This window comes from Cygnus atratus, chromosome 10, assembly GCF_013377495.2.
Source record: "Cygnus atratus isolate AKBS03 ecotype Queensland, Australia chromosome 10, CAtr_DNAZoo_HiC_assembly, whole genome shotgun sequence".
NCBI classification, from domain to species: Eukaryota; Metazoa; Chordata; class Aves; order Anseriformes; family Anatidae; genus Cygnus; species Cygnus atratus.
In genome coordinates this window covers 4,618,754-4,635,420 of record NC_066371.1, presented here as the reverse complement: position 1 = coordinate 4,635,420, position 16,667 = coordinate 4,618,754, and the positions used below count along the sequence as shown (strand labels likewise).

Below are 16,667 nucleotides of genomic sequence, written 5' to 3'. Positions count from 1 at the left end.
GGCCCAAATCCAAGGGGCAAACCCATCCCGAGTCACACCACAGATAGTGCACGGCGCTCCCCGTCCCGCACACGCGCCTTCCAGAAGGATCTGGCCCTGTCTCCTTACTCTTGTAAGAAAAACGAAGGCTGTGACAGAAAATAGCTGAGAACTACATCTTGCCAATGCCAAAATACAATAATAACATGTTCAAAGATTTAATTTAGAAGACTACAAAGTCTAGCTCATACATCATAACACCTTGAAATAACACTTTAAGGTCAAATCCTGTGCATTTTTGGAAACCACCAAAACATAATGAAGTTTTACTTAAACACAGCATTTACATTTATAACGCATTTCAGATTCTTCAAGTAAGCTAGACCACATGCTAGGAAAATGTACTTCCCACAACATACAAATTAAGTCATATACAGCCTTCCCTCTGCAGGCTCAACAGCCACTGGCACAAATGGAAGTCCTGTGTATGGATCAAAGGCAGTATGTGGACCTAAGAATATGATTTTATTTTTTTTCTAATTGGCAAAACATCAAATCCCACTAGTAGTTTATTTTTGTTGCCTTCCTTGCCCCTTTTCTACCTCTCCCACTTACTTCACAACGGAACATTTTTAAACCACCAGAAATCTTTGTGGCAAGGATGATGTCATACTGACACAGGATCAGGTGTGAGGTATGGTATGAATAAATACTTATCCACAACCACATTTAATTTTCAATGGTTGGGCATCAAGAGACAAAGAAGTTCTTATGCAGACATATTAACTGAGGATTTAATTTTAAATGGTCTGCATTTAAAAGAGCAGGAACACCACACAGGGCAAGCCTAGAAAGGGGAAAAATAAATAAAAAAACCTTTGCACCTTCCTTCTTGTTTCTGGGAAAGCAATGCACAGCTCTAAAACTTACGGGTCTGCACAGTGGTAAATGCATGGTGCTTGATTATTTCTTCTTCTAAGTCACTGATACCACGCAGGCTAATTGTACTTTATGTACTGGTAATAAAAAACGTCCCTACAAAAATAAATATGTATTTTACAGTAATCAAGCAGGAACTAATTTTGTACTTTTTCACAAGTAGCCATTTAGTTTGGCACTGAATGGTAATGTGTACTAGAGAACGCAGTATATGCTTTAACCCAAGAAAAATTAGACTTGAAAATTAATACACAGTGAAAGACAAATTTAAAGCAGCCTTCTTGTGTTCTGACATAAGAATATAAAAATGACACGAGCAACTAAAGATTAGTTTACATACTTTTCAATCACAGCTGCCGCTCAGTAACCACAATACCTTTAAAATGACATTCTACGGAAACAGATACAGTTTGGCTGCAAGAGCGGCTACATACAGTTAACGTGAAATTAAAAGGGCATTTTTTTATTTACACACATCACACAGCGCTGAGCCCCAGCACAATTACAATGGAAAGATTTTTAGCGTGATTAATTTAGAAATAATCTCGTGATAAATGGAGTGCATTGCAAGTGATTCTGCAGAGCAAAGTTTTATCACCAGCCTTAGATGTCAAAACACAGTTTCAGGGACAGAGAAGGAACGAGTCACATCTTCTTGGTTAATATTTAATTGGGTGCTAAAGATTCCTCATAAGGACCTCTGAACCATCACTGACAGCCTTGTAAGATGTCCCTATCTGCGAAAAAGATACCGACCCTTTCTGTATAAACTAAAATAACATTAAATTTAATCAAACCATGCAATTAATAAATCACTTCAGTGGACACTGCAGCCCAAGCCCTGTTTAATTACATAATTTTAAAAATATTTGCACACTGCAACCACTAAGATTGGCTCTGAGGTTTCATAATACACACTTAACACTCGAGTTGGAGAACAAATTTATTTAATAAATGCAGAGCTAAGTGCAATAATGCCACTCTACTCAAACTGCAAAATCACTTAGCATATCCTGCGAGAAAAAAGCAAATAAACTTTTGCACTGTTTAAATGCACGTCACCGCTGCTGCTCTGGCAGAAGCCACCTCCTTTCTGCACGGGCTCTCGGGGACAGTCGGGTGGATGCACAGTGCAGAGGACATCAGTCCTTGACCTCTTCCTCCTTGCCCTCTGGCTCCATCGATCCTCCCCTCCTCCTTTTTCCCCCCTTTTTGCTCCTCTGCCCTCTTCCCCCCTTGCTCTCCGCTGCTTTCTGGGTCTCCCCACCCTGCTTCAATGAGCTCCAGCTCTTCCATTGCCACCTCCACCCCGCCTCGTGCAGGCCCAGTTCCCTCCCCAAGTTCCCCCACCTGCTCTCTTTCTCACTGCCGTTTGAGATCGCTGCTGTGAAAATAGCTAGCTGGAGACATAAAATAAAACAAGGCACGCCACGGAGGGAGAGGGCTTGTGAGGAAAGCGAGGAAAGAAAACAGTTTAGCAAGGCCAAGCAGAACTAGACAATTTCCAACAACAGCAAGGGGAGCTCCCGAGCACCAGGACGAAAAATAAAAGGCAGAAAGTGTATTTCTTGAAGCATGATTCAGGTTCTCGGATGGGTGTAACGCCTATGTCTGCAGGACAGACAAAAATTGTGTTACTGCCATACATAACTAGGTGTGACAATGCGGGAGAGGCTGGAATACGTATGGACCAAGCGGTGCCCTTAAATGAGGGGGGAAAAAAGCAGAGCTAAGGGTTTGTCACAGGTCGGAGACAGCTGTGTGCACTCGTACAGACTTTGCATTCATTCATATAGAGCACAGCTTTCAGGTCCTGTGGTTCTAGCACGATTTTTGGACGAAAGTTTAGCCTCAAAAATAAATAAGTCTATATTTGGCCTGCCCTGGATTCGAGAAGTTCTCAGTAGTACTTTGCATAGAAACAATCTGAATTAATACAGGTTAAGTTTTCAGGATTATAATATTCTTTACCAAGCCAATGGATGCACCTCTAAAATTCACTGCCCTGACAAATAGTAGAGCTCTTGAAAGTCTGCTTGTATTAGTTTTATGGATCTATTCTACTGCTTAAATCAGGTCTCATTAAAATTACCATCCACACAAGTTCTCCCACTGGGAAATCTACATGCCAGAGCTACTCCAGTTCCGCAGGCAGTGCTCGAAGGGGGTTGCATATTGCAAAATAGCTGCGGACGCGGCGGGGGGAGGAAGGAGAGAAGAACAAGAGGACTTCAGGACAGCAAACAAGTTACTCCTTATCCTCCTCTGATTTTAATCAGCGCAACTTCTGCTCAGGTGGTGCAAATGTATCCATCAAAAGAAATGCCACTGCAAGAAATGAAACCGGGGAGGAAAAAAAAAAAAGTGTCCTTCAGAAAGCCAAACCCAGTCTCAAACATCCATTTTCGTGTTGAAATGGCAGGCTAAATATGCAAACACTGCACCTGACAACTTACACTAAAGCATATGATCTGCACACTGTCCCTCCAGTTTAATTTTTAATAGTAACAGTACTTAAATCTCAGCATTAATGTATTAATGTTCATATGAATACAATTAAAGGCATCCCTTCACTACTAACGACCTAGAAGATCTCTCCACCCTTCATATTTGTGGGGATTGTTACAAATATATTCTGTAGCAGTTGTTTTGGCAAAGAAGCAAAAACCTTTGCCTTTTAAATATAAAGTAACAGGAATAATGAATAATATATCTTCTGATTTTTGTTCTGCCATGATATATATATAATGATATATAAAATGTTCATTTATTATTATCACATATCCTAGGAAGCAGACATGCAAAATTACTTTTTTTTTTTTTTTTTTTTGCCTTATAAAGGTCATTTATCATTCAGAACGTCCTCCAAATAGGTAGTCCTAAAATCTCAATTTACAAAGACATTTTTTAAAGCTGAATTCTTCAAACAGGGATATGCTCCTGATGGTTAGAATAAAAACTTTATGATATTGAAATATCTGGATTTAAGGAGGGAAAAATGTTCTGCATTTTCTTTTAGGAGTTCCTGCCCTGACAAATTAATGTCTGCCTACTATTTGTACCTAAATCTTACTGCATTTGTTATTAACAAAAGTACCGTGTGACCTTATTTACGCCAAGTTTACAAAAGAAAAGCATGTACTAAAAGGGCATTAATTTTTATCATAACATCTGTGATCTTTGGGTGGGGAAAGGAAACACCATAAAAAGCAGTCTGTATACACAAACTATCAGTCAGATTTTAACACTTATGCAGAATAATGCAAAGTTATATATGTGTTTTTTTTTTTTATGTTAGCAGGCTTTTTTTTTCTTTTTGCATTCCGTTTTTCAATATGTAAAATGACAAAATGCAAAAACAAAAACAAAAATGTGCTTGTTAGGGCTGGCCTAGTTTTTTGAAACACGCACAAAAATAAAACCCACTCAAAAGATCTTATTTTAATATGTAATAGAAGAATCTGGCAAACATTAGCCAGAATAAGTCTAGCCAGCGAACACAGACTAACGTACTAGTCTGCTACTTCTAAGTGAAATGGAAATTGGGTCTTGTTCTTCCAACACACAAGACCAGTTTCTTCAACCTAAAGAAGCACCGAATGAGCATCTCACAGGTGTGCGCATGAGAATGTGGCTGCCTGACCGAAGAGCATGTTTCTGCCCAGATCCCTGGCATTTACAAGACTCCTTTGCCAAAATCTCAAGTTCTAATCACCCCATTTGCTGTCCATTTGAAAACAGAGCTCTCGAAGTTCTTCCATCTCCAAGCTCAACTCTGCCAAAAGATGGGGATGGTGAAAATAAGCCCCAGATAAACGAACACCTCCATCCCCACCTGCTCTGGCTGTACTGCTGTGATCCCATCGCCAAAGTCAGTGATGAGCAAGACCAACCAAAAACCTAACAGAAGTGCAGTGTTCCAAGATATTTCCTTCGTGCCCCAAACTTACTCCGTCATGCAGCTTTGAAGCAGTATCCAGAGAGAGTCGGATGTAAAACTACCTCCAGAGGGGGGGAAAAAAAAAAAAAAAAAACCACAGTAAGATGATCGAGAAAGAAGAAGGGAATCAAAGAGCTGGAGTCAGCATGGCTAAAGACTCTCATGAGGAGGGAGGACAGCTACAAAGCACTTAATTATAAACTCCAAGTGTTAGAAAAGCAATCTCACGGTAGCAATTTCTGTATTTTGGGATTACCTACGGATGAGGAAGATTCTGGCTTAATCAGCTATCTGTGAGAATGGATCCCAACATGCCAGCGCTGGACTCAATGGACAATCCCATTAGAGTGGAAAGAGCACATGAAACGCCCTTGAGAACGCAGCTAACGAACAAACAGGGAGGAAACAAACGTTAATAAATTCTTCCATTTTCAGACTTAGGAGACAAAGGGCAAATGTTGAAAGAAGCAGAAGATGGGAAGGGCATGGATGTGCTTTACGAAAAGTCCGTTTCATTTGTCGCACATTCCCAAGGTAGGGCTCACCCCTCAGATTCAAACACCCCAGTTTTACCCCACTAAAATAAACCTCCCAAGAGGGAAACAACTCAGTCTCTTCTTTAAGCCACCTGAACTCAAGGTATCTGTCTCTTCCAGGATAGGAGACAATGGAAGAGAAGTCTCTATAAATAGAGAGAACAGAGAGTCTCTATAAAAAGAAAAATATTGTGAAAAGTCTCTACAAGACAAAGCTTGCCAAGTGGGTGAATTCAGGTACCGGAGGCACTCTGTAAAGCTCCTGCTGGGCCCTCTCCTTCGATCCACGCTGACCCACGCTAACGGAGCGGCTCCCAGCTGCCACCGCAGCCCCGCTGCAGGTTTGCTCAGGCCGCTCTCTATCAGCTGTTGGTGTTTGCCCAGGAAACACGACCTGAAACGTGACGCTGTGCCCAAACCAGCGCTCCCATCTCACACCCTAAGTGACGTGGAAGCCCCCAAGGAGCTCACGACAAGGGCTGGAAGACCAAATCTCAGCCTGCCGTCCCATAAGCAGCGGCCATGCCACGTGCTGTGGGGATGCAGGGTGAAGAGAAAGCCCACGTGGTGGGACAAGAGGCAGGGCTGAGACCAGACACGCTCAGCACCACAGCCTGCACGCCCCCACGGTTATCAGCTGCAAGCAGCCGCCGGGACTTCAAAGGCCCTTCATCGATACCGCAGAGCCCAATCGTATCAGCATCTTATCCAGTCTTGCAACTTAAACACCTTTGTGGCCACGGGCTGAGGGACAGGCACGAGGACTCCGGAGTGTCCCACCGCCGCCCCCCCCAGGGATGCAGCCCGGCCACGCTGCGCCCCGCACAGCGCTCCTCGCCTACCTGCGCTTGGATGCCATCCAAGCCCTCGTGCAGCGCGCTCTTACATTTTATTCTCTCTCTCTTCAAGCTTTGGCAACTGAAATCTATTATGATGTCAAAAGGTAGCTGACAACATAAAATGTATCCCGCTGAGTTGATGCTGCACGCCGCTAAATTTACAACAACATAAGTATCATAAAAATTATAAGAACTGCAAATTAACCACTGATTTTTTAGTTCAGTGACATAAATAACAGTAAAGATCTGGATAACTTCCAAACATCTTTACAACTGTTTAATTTGTCAAAATCTATCAAGTGCATTTCAACCACAAACCTGTCCTCTACAGTGCATTAGTTTTCACGTACTTACGCTGGCGTCAAAGGCAACCAAAATAAAGCTTATATAATTACTGTATTCTGATGCACCTTTCCAATCACGCATTTATTTCTGCTTTTCTTCGTCAGTACTTCTTTGTTGACACTAACAGTCGCAGTGTTTTAAAAACATTCATGCTAAAAAAGAGGAAAAAAAAAACCAACATTGCTGCTTTCCACCCTTCACAAGTTTGCCCGGGATACTCAAGAAGGCACATTTCTTTGTTTGCTGATTTGACTGTTCTCCCACTCACGTGTTGTGTGTGCCTCACGAAGCTTGCGTCAGCAAACCCTTTTATTTACTCCGTTATTTGTGTACCAAGCTCGGTGAATGCAAACCCACTTTTCCAGCAGCTGCAAGAGAGCACGTAAAGATAAAATTATTTATTTTTTGGTAGGTTGAACTGCTTTTCCTTAGAGGGGAAAAAAAGCTCACTTTTAAATATCTGTTTATTTTCTGTGGTCGAATATTAATTATTGCTTTTTCTAAGAATCAGATTTACTAAGAAGGTTACGTTTCTTTTGCAACCACCGCCAGATTAGCTAAACATGAACTAAAAATTTGTTGAACCGATGGTGCACAAAGTTACGGTTGGACTGAAAAATAATACAGAACGTATTTCTACCGTTTGATTTCTCAGGGGCTTTGTAAGACCCAGTTGTTCACCCTTTGACCACGAGAGACTGAAAAACGAGGGTAAGGCTTCCTGGATAAGGCAAGGCGCTGGCCGCAGCTCCGCGGGCACCCTGCAGAGGCCCGAGAGGTGTTCTTCATGCAAGAAGACGCGGCCACCGCGCTGCTCAGTGGTTGCCAAGAGCCAACAAGTGACACACAGCCCGACGGGTCCCCGCAAACCCAAGAAGCCACACAGCCGAGGTTTGGTGCCTCGATGGCTTCGAGACGTGGGCCGCGAGGGTGACGTGGCTCTGCCCCGCGGGCTGGCGGAGCGGCGGCACGGCACGTTTTTTGAAGCAGCACAATGTGTGCTGTGATGTGTTATACCACACTGATTTCAAGACCAAATCTCGACCACAATGGCTACCCGTATGGAAGCAGGAAAGGAAGTTGAAGGACCGGGTTTGACACGATAGGTTAAACTCAACCCCCCACCCCAGCAAACCATACAGTAAATCTTTTCACATACAGTAAGGGCAGAATAGAGCGACTTACGGCGTGTCCGAAATGACAGCATTTATGCTTAAAGTGCAGCAAAACACCTCAGAGCACAACACAGCTCTGAAAATTCAGCGTCTAGATTAACATGGAAGTTTGAATTTTGTGTTCTCACTGCACTGTTTGCAAGAGCAGTACACCTGAACGGCCACAACTCGTCCGGTGACACCCAAAGACACCGTGCGGGCGTTGTGGAACGACCTAAGTAATTCAAACTTTTGATTAAATCTAACTTAATTGCACACAACTGGAAAAATTCACAACGCGTTGGCTTCGCATGTTGTATTACACAAATCGGAAGCAATTCCCACAAAATCTACCCCATCCAAACTACTTTATCTAAGCAACACAGAGCTGTTACAACAATTTTTGAGTGATTTTGATTCTCCTTGCGGTGCAATGAGTAATGAAGAAAGCACGTTTTGTATTCTGGTTTGCACTGGTGATACGCATTTCTTCTTTGACTAAACCCTCTGTGACTCAGTTCTACCGGTTCACAACAATGAGTTCTCATGTTTCCCCCTACACAAAAGAAAAAAAAAAAAAGTCTTCAACTATCCTGTTCCCAGCTCGCAGCAAAGGGAAGACCTTGGGGCGCGTGCTGCAGCTTCTCTACTTTGTAAGACCCCACACCGGGGGTCCTGCGAACATACAGAGAGGAGCCCTGGGCCCAGCAAACAGACCCAAGTAGACAAGACACTGCCTGAAGATGAAAAGGCCACAAAAACGAGGTCTCCACAGCTTCAGCTTGAGCTGGAGGAACGTTTCTCACTTGATGCAGGGGAAAATGGGCTTGGTCAGGGTGACTTCCCTCAAAACTCAAAGCTTAGCAACAGGCTTCGGCACCATCTTTCTCCGAAGTTCCCAGGAAGGGCAACCACAAAAGCTGCTTCTTACATTGAAAAGAGAATGGGCTTTTTTCAGCGCTCTGCACCAGATTTTCAGACCTAAGTTTCTCTTTCCAGTAACATGCGATGCGAAGGCCGCAGCAGCTCTGTGCTACGTGGTGCCTAACATTATCAGGCCCGGAGACTTAATTACAGTCTACTCTAATTGGCACGTGGTACTAAGCCATAAATATTAATAACATTAACCAAAAAAAAAAAGATTAAGATGGCAAGCTGAGGACCGAATCAATAAATCAACAGTAATCTTTTTTCTTAATCACAGCAGCTACACCACCCTTTTTATTGATCTTTTTCTCGCCCCCCCCAACTTTATTTCACTATAGTCTCCTGAATCTTGATTGAATTAGCTCAAACCAACTGCACACCTAGCCAGGACAGGCCATGCTTCAGCTTCCAACCCCCTCCCGAGGTAGGAGCTGCACAGCGAGCTGTAGGACACCGCTGAGACCCAACCTTTTACTTCTCCGCTTCTCCCCTCGCCCAGTGCTCATCCCCGACTCCGCTGGGCGAGCCGAACAACTCGGCAAATTTGTGGGCAGTGGAAATTTGCTCTATCTAGGAAAGAGGTAACTGTGATAGATCTGACCTCCACCCAGGCACCGTGATTTATTAGCACACAGGTTTAAAGGAACCTTCATTTAACTGTCTCGCTGTAATCTGAAAACTAGTATGGAAACCAAACCATGTATCTTCTCGAGACATATCTGTTGATCAAATATTTTACTCCAATGTTCTCTACAGCATCATTACGGTACTTGCACATGTTCACCCCAAGTATAAATCTTCACCATATCCTACATGCCTCTGCAGCAGCTTTCCTGGAAACAGCTTTATTGTGTTCTAGTAAACTTCATTCCTGTTATTTATTCTCCTTTAAAAGAGAAGTTACACTTTACCGTATTCACTCCTAGCAAAGACAAGTTTCTGCCTATCAAAAGACAAGTTTACTGCAAGGACTCCTGTAATAATATTGATAATGGGTAGAAATTACACATTTTATAAGGGAGAAGACAAAGCACTTCATGTTTTATAACAGTGGTGCTGATATCATAGTTCCTCCAAACTGTGCTTTCATACAAAATTATAGCCTTCTCTCCTGAGTGACCTAACCCACAACTATTTAGGAGAGATATAATGGGGCACGCTGTCAGCTACAAATCAACAGATGCGCTGGCTTCAATGGAGATATTGCAATTGGCTTCCAAAGACTTGTAAAGTGACGATCTGACCCAGTATTTTCAGTATAGGGCTGAAATATGCTACTGAAGGAAAACAATTCAGGCTAGAAAAATCACTGGATAAAACTTACAAAAGTTAAGAATATAAAAAAAAGAGCCTTCAGGTTGTGAGCTGAAAAGGATCTGACATTTTAATAAACAGACAGTAATTACAAATATTACTGAACAAAGGAAAAGGAAACTGAAACACGCTGAGAAAGATAATCAAGTAAGAAAGAAGCTTATAGGATGCAAATCCAACTGATTAAATATCTTCAGAAAGCAGGATACCCCACCTAGAGCCGTTAATCTTTATCTGGTTCCTCACACCCCTGCAGCATCAGACCTGAGGATCTCCAAGAAGTGCCCATCTCTCTTCCTTACTTTTGCCGTCCCTTTCGTCTGTGCATGCCCACTGGTGCTACTCACTGCAGCCTGTTAAACGTATGCTACACAACCTTCGTTTTGCTTAAGTTACAGCAAGAGGGAAGCCTCAATCAGTATTTTTTCCCACTCTTTTTCTTCCCCAAGTAAAACGCAGCAAGGGAAGAGATCCCAGGCTGTGTGCTATTAGAAGCAGTAGGTCCCTGAACTGGTGAGATATATAAATGATACGACATGACTCACGAACATCGTCTAGCAGGTAACGACAAACAAACAGCAGTAGCTAGTTAATGATGATCTGCAATAATGTCGGGGAGACTTGTTCCCATGTAAGTAACCTGCCACACAGTGGATACAAATCGTCTCTGATTTGATAGCACCTACTGCAGAGAGGAGCATTATCAATGTGCTAGCTTGCTCAGATAAATGGAGTACTATTTCCCCGTGCTGCTGCTGTCACTTTCTCCGGTCCATCAGCCCCTTTCTTAAACCGATTGCTATTTTTATTACAGTCCTTAAAATATGAAGCAGGAGACTCCTTTTCCTGAAACGCACCGGCTGGATAGATGACGCCTTTTAAATAATACTCATTTCTTGCTGTCCCTGATCCTTGCAATGTTGTTGCTTACTTTGGAGGGGGAAACAAAATAGAAGTGGCGAGCCATATCTCTCCATTCCAAAGGGAGTGGTTTCCCAAGAAAAGCATAGTTTTGTTCCCTTGCTATTTCCTTTCGGCAGTGCAGACAAGCAGGCAGCAGACCCGCTACTAAAATTGACCACAGCAGCTAGGAAACAATGCTCACACACAGAAAATACCTGTTGTAGTTTGTGGGCAGCAGGTGGCCTTTTTTCTTTTTTTTTTTTGGAGGGTGGGGGCACGATCTGAATTAAGTGACTTACTGCTTTTAAATTCTGAATTCACTACAAAAAGGAAAATCATCACGAAACAAACTTTTTACAGTCTAAAATTAGGTGAGATGCTATTGAAAATGAAAATAACTTCCAGCTTTATTTTAAGAACTGAAATTGTGTTTCCTGCTTCCATTGCTACGGTTCTTCTGGAAAGGAAGTCTCCCACCAGTAACGGACAAAATATAGAAAGCCTTGTGGATTCAAAAATGTTCTCCCCACACTTCTGTAAAAATAAAATCCAGAGGCTGGTAGAGAACACTGGTTTCACTGTAGAAGATACAATGTCAAAGAGAAAAAAAAACATGCTCACTAATACAATAGGTCATTGTACTCAGAGATCTACCACATATGTTACTCCAAGGGCTCTCAACCTTAAACTTGGAAAGTCTAAGACACTGGAGCCATGATATATAAAGTAAGACCCAAGTTCCAAATATTTGATTTAGCAAAGTAAATATGGTTGTTTTTATTGGGTGCAACAAGCATTTTTCACAGAGTGAAGAATTATGGTAAACATCTGCTAATCATACTCACAAAAGAGGTCATTGTGTTTAAATCCAAGGTCATATTAATAGCTATATTTAATTAATAAAACCCAACAGTAATATTACCCAAGTTTCCAACAACGTCTGCTTCCTGACGCTCAAGGACCTATTCATTAATGGACCACTTATATTGGGTTTTCTTGATATTGCTGCTAAATTCTTACAAAGTTTTTAGGCCATACAACAGAGGCCTGACTTAGAAGTAAACTGCATCGTGCTCTGCTATATGTCTCTGGGGTACCGTACCATGGGGACGTAGCTTGTGAACACATGCACTAACAAAAATACTGCAGTACGTGATATTCCATGAAGGTGGTCTCGCACTTCCACGTTCCCATCTCTTCTCCCATACTATGCAATAGGTGAGAGGATCACAGGTGCTTCTGACTTAGGAGATAATATCCTGTGTTCAAGCACTCACTGCCTAGATGCCAGTGAGAGCTGCACCTGCGTTTTCATGAGAGCTTAAAAAAGTGGGAAATAAAAAAAGAAATCCTAACTTCTCAAGAAGCGTTGGCTTTCCTTCATACTTCCAACCCAAGCCCGGTTAGATCTGGTAGGGTAATTTCTCAACGTGTTTACAAGTTGCACAGGCCTGGTGTATTACTGCCCAAAGTGAGCCAGGCAGTTCGATAGCCCTAGTTCGTTTTGCCTGTTGAAACGTTGTTGATCTCAAACAGGAAAATGAACCCGATTTTCGCTTACTCAGGTGTTAAACAGCACAGCTTTTTTCAAATCTCAGGAGGTATCCTGGATGAAACTGATACAAATGAGAAATGAATCAGATCTTAGATCTTCTTGTGCTCAATTGTTTATATTTAAGGAAAGAGATCTATCGAAAAGTAGGTTTTGTTGCATGCCCAGGCTTCCTCATGTATCTGCAGTCATTGATGTTTATAGATTTTCTCTGTGAAAGATAAATCTAGCTTGTTGCATGAAAAATCCTCGAATGCACTGATGTTTATTCACTGAATTTCCATATCCTTTACACTTGAAGTTATTTTCTCTTTTCCACAATGTATGTGAAAACCATGACATTTTATATATTCTATACAAGTTCCTCACACCATACTGCACTATTTCCATGTTATTATATATATTGCAGTAATGCCATTTCCAATTCATTACAGAACACTACACACTTTTATGCACCAGATGTCCCAGCTTTGGTACGACTGAGCTATTTTCTGCCCACCAAGTCTTGAAGGCAAAAATAGTTGTTCCTGTATCTCTGTATACAGCCAGGTCACTTCACCTGCTCGTGTCAGACTTCCACCCCGGCAGACTCGGGGGCTTTGTCTTATCCTGCCTTTAGACAACTTGTCACTGAAGACAACTGTGGAAACCTGCGTTATGTGCAGAGCTGTAACACTGCCCAGTGAGGCCTTGCATAAAGAAATTTGGACACGAGAGGATGTCCTGACAACGCAGTGCTCAGACAGTTTTCCTCCAAAGGGCTCTATCTGCCTTGGGTTCATGGCACACCAGGTGGATTCTCTACATCTCCTGCCCTTAAATCTACAGCTTACCTATTTTCAAGAAGCCTGAGTTTGTTCATGAACAATATAACCTTGATATAAGAGCAACAAAAGCAGCAAAAAACACCCTGTCCACAGCTGAGTGCCTATCACGGGCCTGCAGCCCCCCAGACCTCATCAGCTGCCATTCAGGAAGCTCCGTGCAACGCTCTCAGCACCTTCCTGTTATACGGAGACCTCCCAGCAAACAAAAATGAATCCGAGGTATCCTGGGAGAGGTCCGTGATGTGGGGAGCTGAGAGGAGGGCAGAGCAGGGGAGAAGAGAGGAGAGCGGGCAGTGAGATGTTCCCACATCCAGTTCCACTCCTGTGGATTACCTTGCACTAAGTTCAGAGCTCGTCACTGAAGGGATCCCACCAGGCTGTACTAAATTTCGGGTTTGGTACCTCCCGCACGCAGGCTCTCTGCAGAACTGGAAGACAAACCGGCAGGTGAGTTTACACACACATCGATCGCTTTGGGCAGCGAGTAGCAGCAGCGTAAGCAAGTCGTGGTGATAAATCTTAGGCTGCAGTAACTCATTAGCCATTTTGGCATCACACATGAAACGCATCAACTTGATCTAATGTACTTCAGTGCTCTCCGCTATCACCCGCGCCGACTGTGCTTTGTTGAGATGAAGGGCTTTTTAATCCAAATCAGAAAGCGATGCTTCTGCACCGATGCTCTCATTTAGAAGTTATAATTAACAGACTTACTGCTAATCAGATCTCATCATACCTCTCCCAAGGCCCCAAATGTGGGAAACAACAGAACAAATGACCAGAGGTGCCTCAAGACAGCATCTAAATTCGCGTCTGCGATTTTGTATGTCCAAATCCGCGCATTCATATGGAACAGTTTTTATCACAGGGTCCTTTGCTCTTTTTGTACTTTCCTTTCTGGAAGAATGGGCTAGAACACGGAGTCCCAGGTGGTCCTTGCACACTTCTCCCTGCTGGTTCACCGCCTCTCACTATAACAAACCTCCCCTCTGACCAGAACTTGCCAAAGCACCCCCAAATCATGCAGCACAGCTTTCAGAGCATGCTTCAGCTCCTCCCTGCGACAGCCACGCCGCCTTCAGCCCAGCTCGGGTCCCGGGACCAGCCGCGTGCGAGGGACTGCACGTCCAGCCCAGCCCACACCGTCAGCATTTTAACATCCGCGCCACTGCTGCATCGCAAAACCTCGGCATCCATCGCTTTGCCGTGCCAGATAACCCAAGGTAAGTCAGCCTGACTTGGTGTTGGTGCAGGCTCCCTCGCTGCTGGCCCTCCAAGTCCTGCACCTCCCCGAAGGGTTCAGTTTAGCACAGGGTTTGCTTCTTCACAAACCCTGTGCTCGTTCAGCGGAGCCCATCAAAGACCAGAGCAGCTCTTTGACTTGGAAGGCGCATCCCCGCATTAACATAGGTGCAGTCATACCCAGGATGTTTTCAAAGCAGATGACCTCACAAGTCATGGGCAGCACACTCCTGCCGTGGTTACAGAAGGATTACCCGAGGTTTCTCCAGCCGTTGGCTCATCCCTGACCTCCATTTTCTTCATGCCTGTGGTCAGACCAAAGCTAGCAGCGAAGGCAGCACACAAGCTTGCCAGCAGCTGAAGATCTGCCACCAGCTCCCTGAAAAACGTGCAACCAGCACGGGGAGCCGGGCAGGGGCTGCGCGGCCACCTCGGCTCCCACCCACCGCCCGGGGACACCGAGCCGCTTGCCGGGGGCACAAAGTGCCCTCAGCGTGCCCACCGGCACTCACCAGAGCCTCCTGCTCTGCGCTCCTGAGCCCACGCCAGCACGGCAGCAATCAGACCTGAAACTTCACTGAATTTTACCGGCAGCATCAAACCTGGAGGGAGCATCATTCCCCCAGAAGTTTCTGACACATTTGCTGCATCTTTAACTTCTGGAAAGCAGCTTTAAAACCGGTCCAAGAAAACCAAAGGGACGGCACAGGAAAACACATTGTGCACACACAGGAATGTCTCTGAACAAGGTTCTTTGCACACCCTGTACAGGGATCCTAAGCAGAATCCTTTCCAGGCTTAAGGAGTTTATTACCCATGCCAGTTTATATTTTCTATGTAAATTCATGCAGCTGCCTTGAAAGGAACCACAGGTTTCTGTAGAGCCAAACTTTCTTTGTGAATTAAGAGTAAAATGTGCAAATTCACTGCTTAAGAATTAAATGTATGTATTTTTATTGCAGCATGAACAGGTTTTTTGTAAGGTGAACAAGAGCTCATAGAGCCAGGGAAGCGTTTATAAATATAACACTTATTCTTGTACAATATGTATATTTTGCCTTAATAAAAACAGAACCTGATCATTCAGCATCAAAAATCACAGCACAAAATTTGTATGTTTTTCTCAAGACAGAAATTCTCCCTCATTTTCCACGCCACACACTGAAACTCCTGTTCTCTGCAGACAAGACATTGTTTTCTTGGGTTTTGTTTTAAAACAGTACGGAAAGAAAAAATAGCAGAGGGTGTCACTGCAAACACATCACCACGTACCATAAAAATGAAAACAAACCTGATTAACTCAGTTTAACGAATGCTTCCAAGTTCCTTATCAGTACCTGGGACGTATCTGGAAGGGAGCTTTCCCACCCTAAGAGGAAGTGCCAGGGGTGTTCCCCACTCCCAAGGGGAGGCAAGGCTGGGTGGTTTGTCCTGTTGCGATTTAAATACGGTGTGATCCTTATGCAGTGCTGTAAAGTCTGCTCGGAGCATGCCAGTACATGTCAGCCTTCCCTTCACTGTGTAAGACAACATCCGCCTCCATGCAGAGTTCAAAAATATTTGACGATTTAAGCCAGCTTGCTACACTTAGGTTAGAACACAAAGCAGACTGCAGTGCTCAATATCAGAATCAGCATTTTTCCCCCCGACGTGCGAATACATATATTTAGATCAAATAGGCTTTTGGCATCATTTTCGCATGCCTACATCCAAGCCTACTGGTACTAGAAATCCTCTCTTCAGTATCATCATCGGAGGATAAAGACACGAGACTTCCCATTCTCCAAGGACTACCAGTCTCCTTAAACATAAATCTGCTATTGTGCGAAAGACACAATCTCTAAGGATTTCTATCGCAAAAGAACAAGGAAAATAGCCCAATAACCAAGAAAATGGAGCAGTTTCAGAGATTGGTGTGTTCAAGTAATATAAAGCAATTATGTGGTTGGATGAAGGTAAGGAAGGGAACAAAGACAGAAGTTAGCATTTTTTGGAACCGAAGGGAAGGTCTGATTTGGTAACACAGCAGCATCCTCAGGAACTGCAAACTAAAGAAGGGCTGCTTGGGATGCAGTTCAGCCCCCGCTGTGATGGTCCCAACTCCGCTCTGCTCCAGATCAAGCTCCAGTTACCAAAATGTACAGAAAGAGAGGGCAAGCTTACTGCTACG

General features: G+C 43.6%; 1 protein-coding gene across 18 annotated transcripts in view; it reads right to left on the bottom strand.

The window, feature by feature from the left end:
- The window catches only part of FOXP1 (forkhead box P1), a 370,718-nt gene that overhangs the window by 230,978 nt on the left and 123,073 nt on the right, over nucleotides 1-16,667 (bottom strand). The window contains exons 1-2 of one of the 18 annotated variants that reach the window (XM_035547098.2): nucleotides 14,441-14,469; nucleotides 13,589-13,683 (exon numbers count right to left, since the gene is read on the bottom strand). The exons of 16 other annotated variants lie outside the window; for them this stretch is intronic. The gene's annotated coding sequence lies outside the window, so the exon portion shown is untranslated. Of the gene's footprint in view, nucleotides 1-13,588; nucleotides 13,684-14,440; nucleotides 14,470-16,667 lie in introns of those variants that run through there. One more of the 18 variants, XM_035547096.2, reaches the window with a different exon arrangement.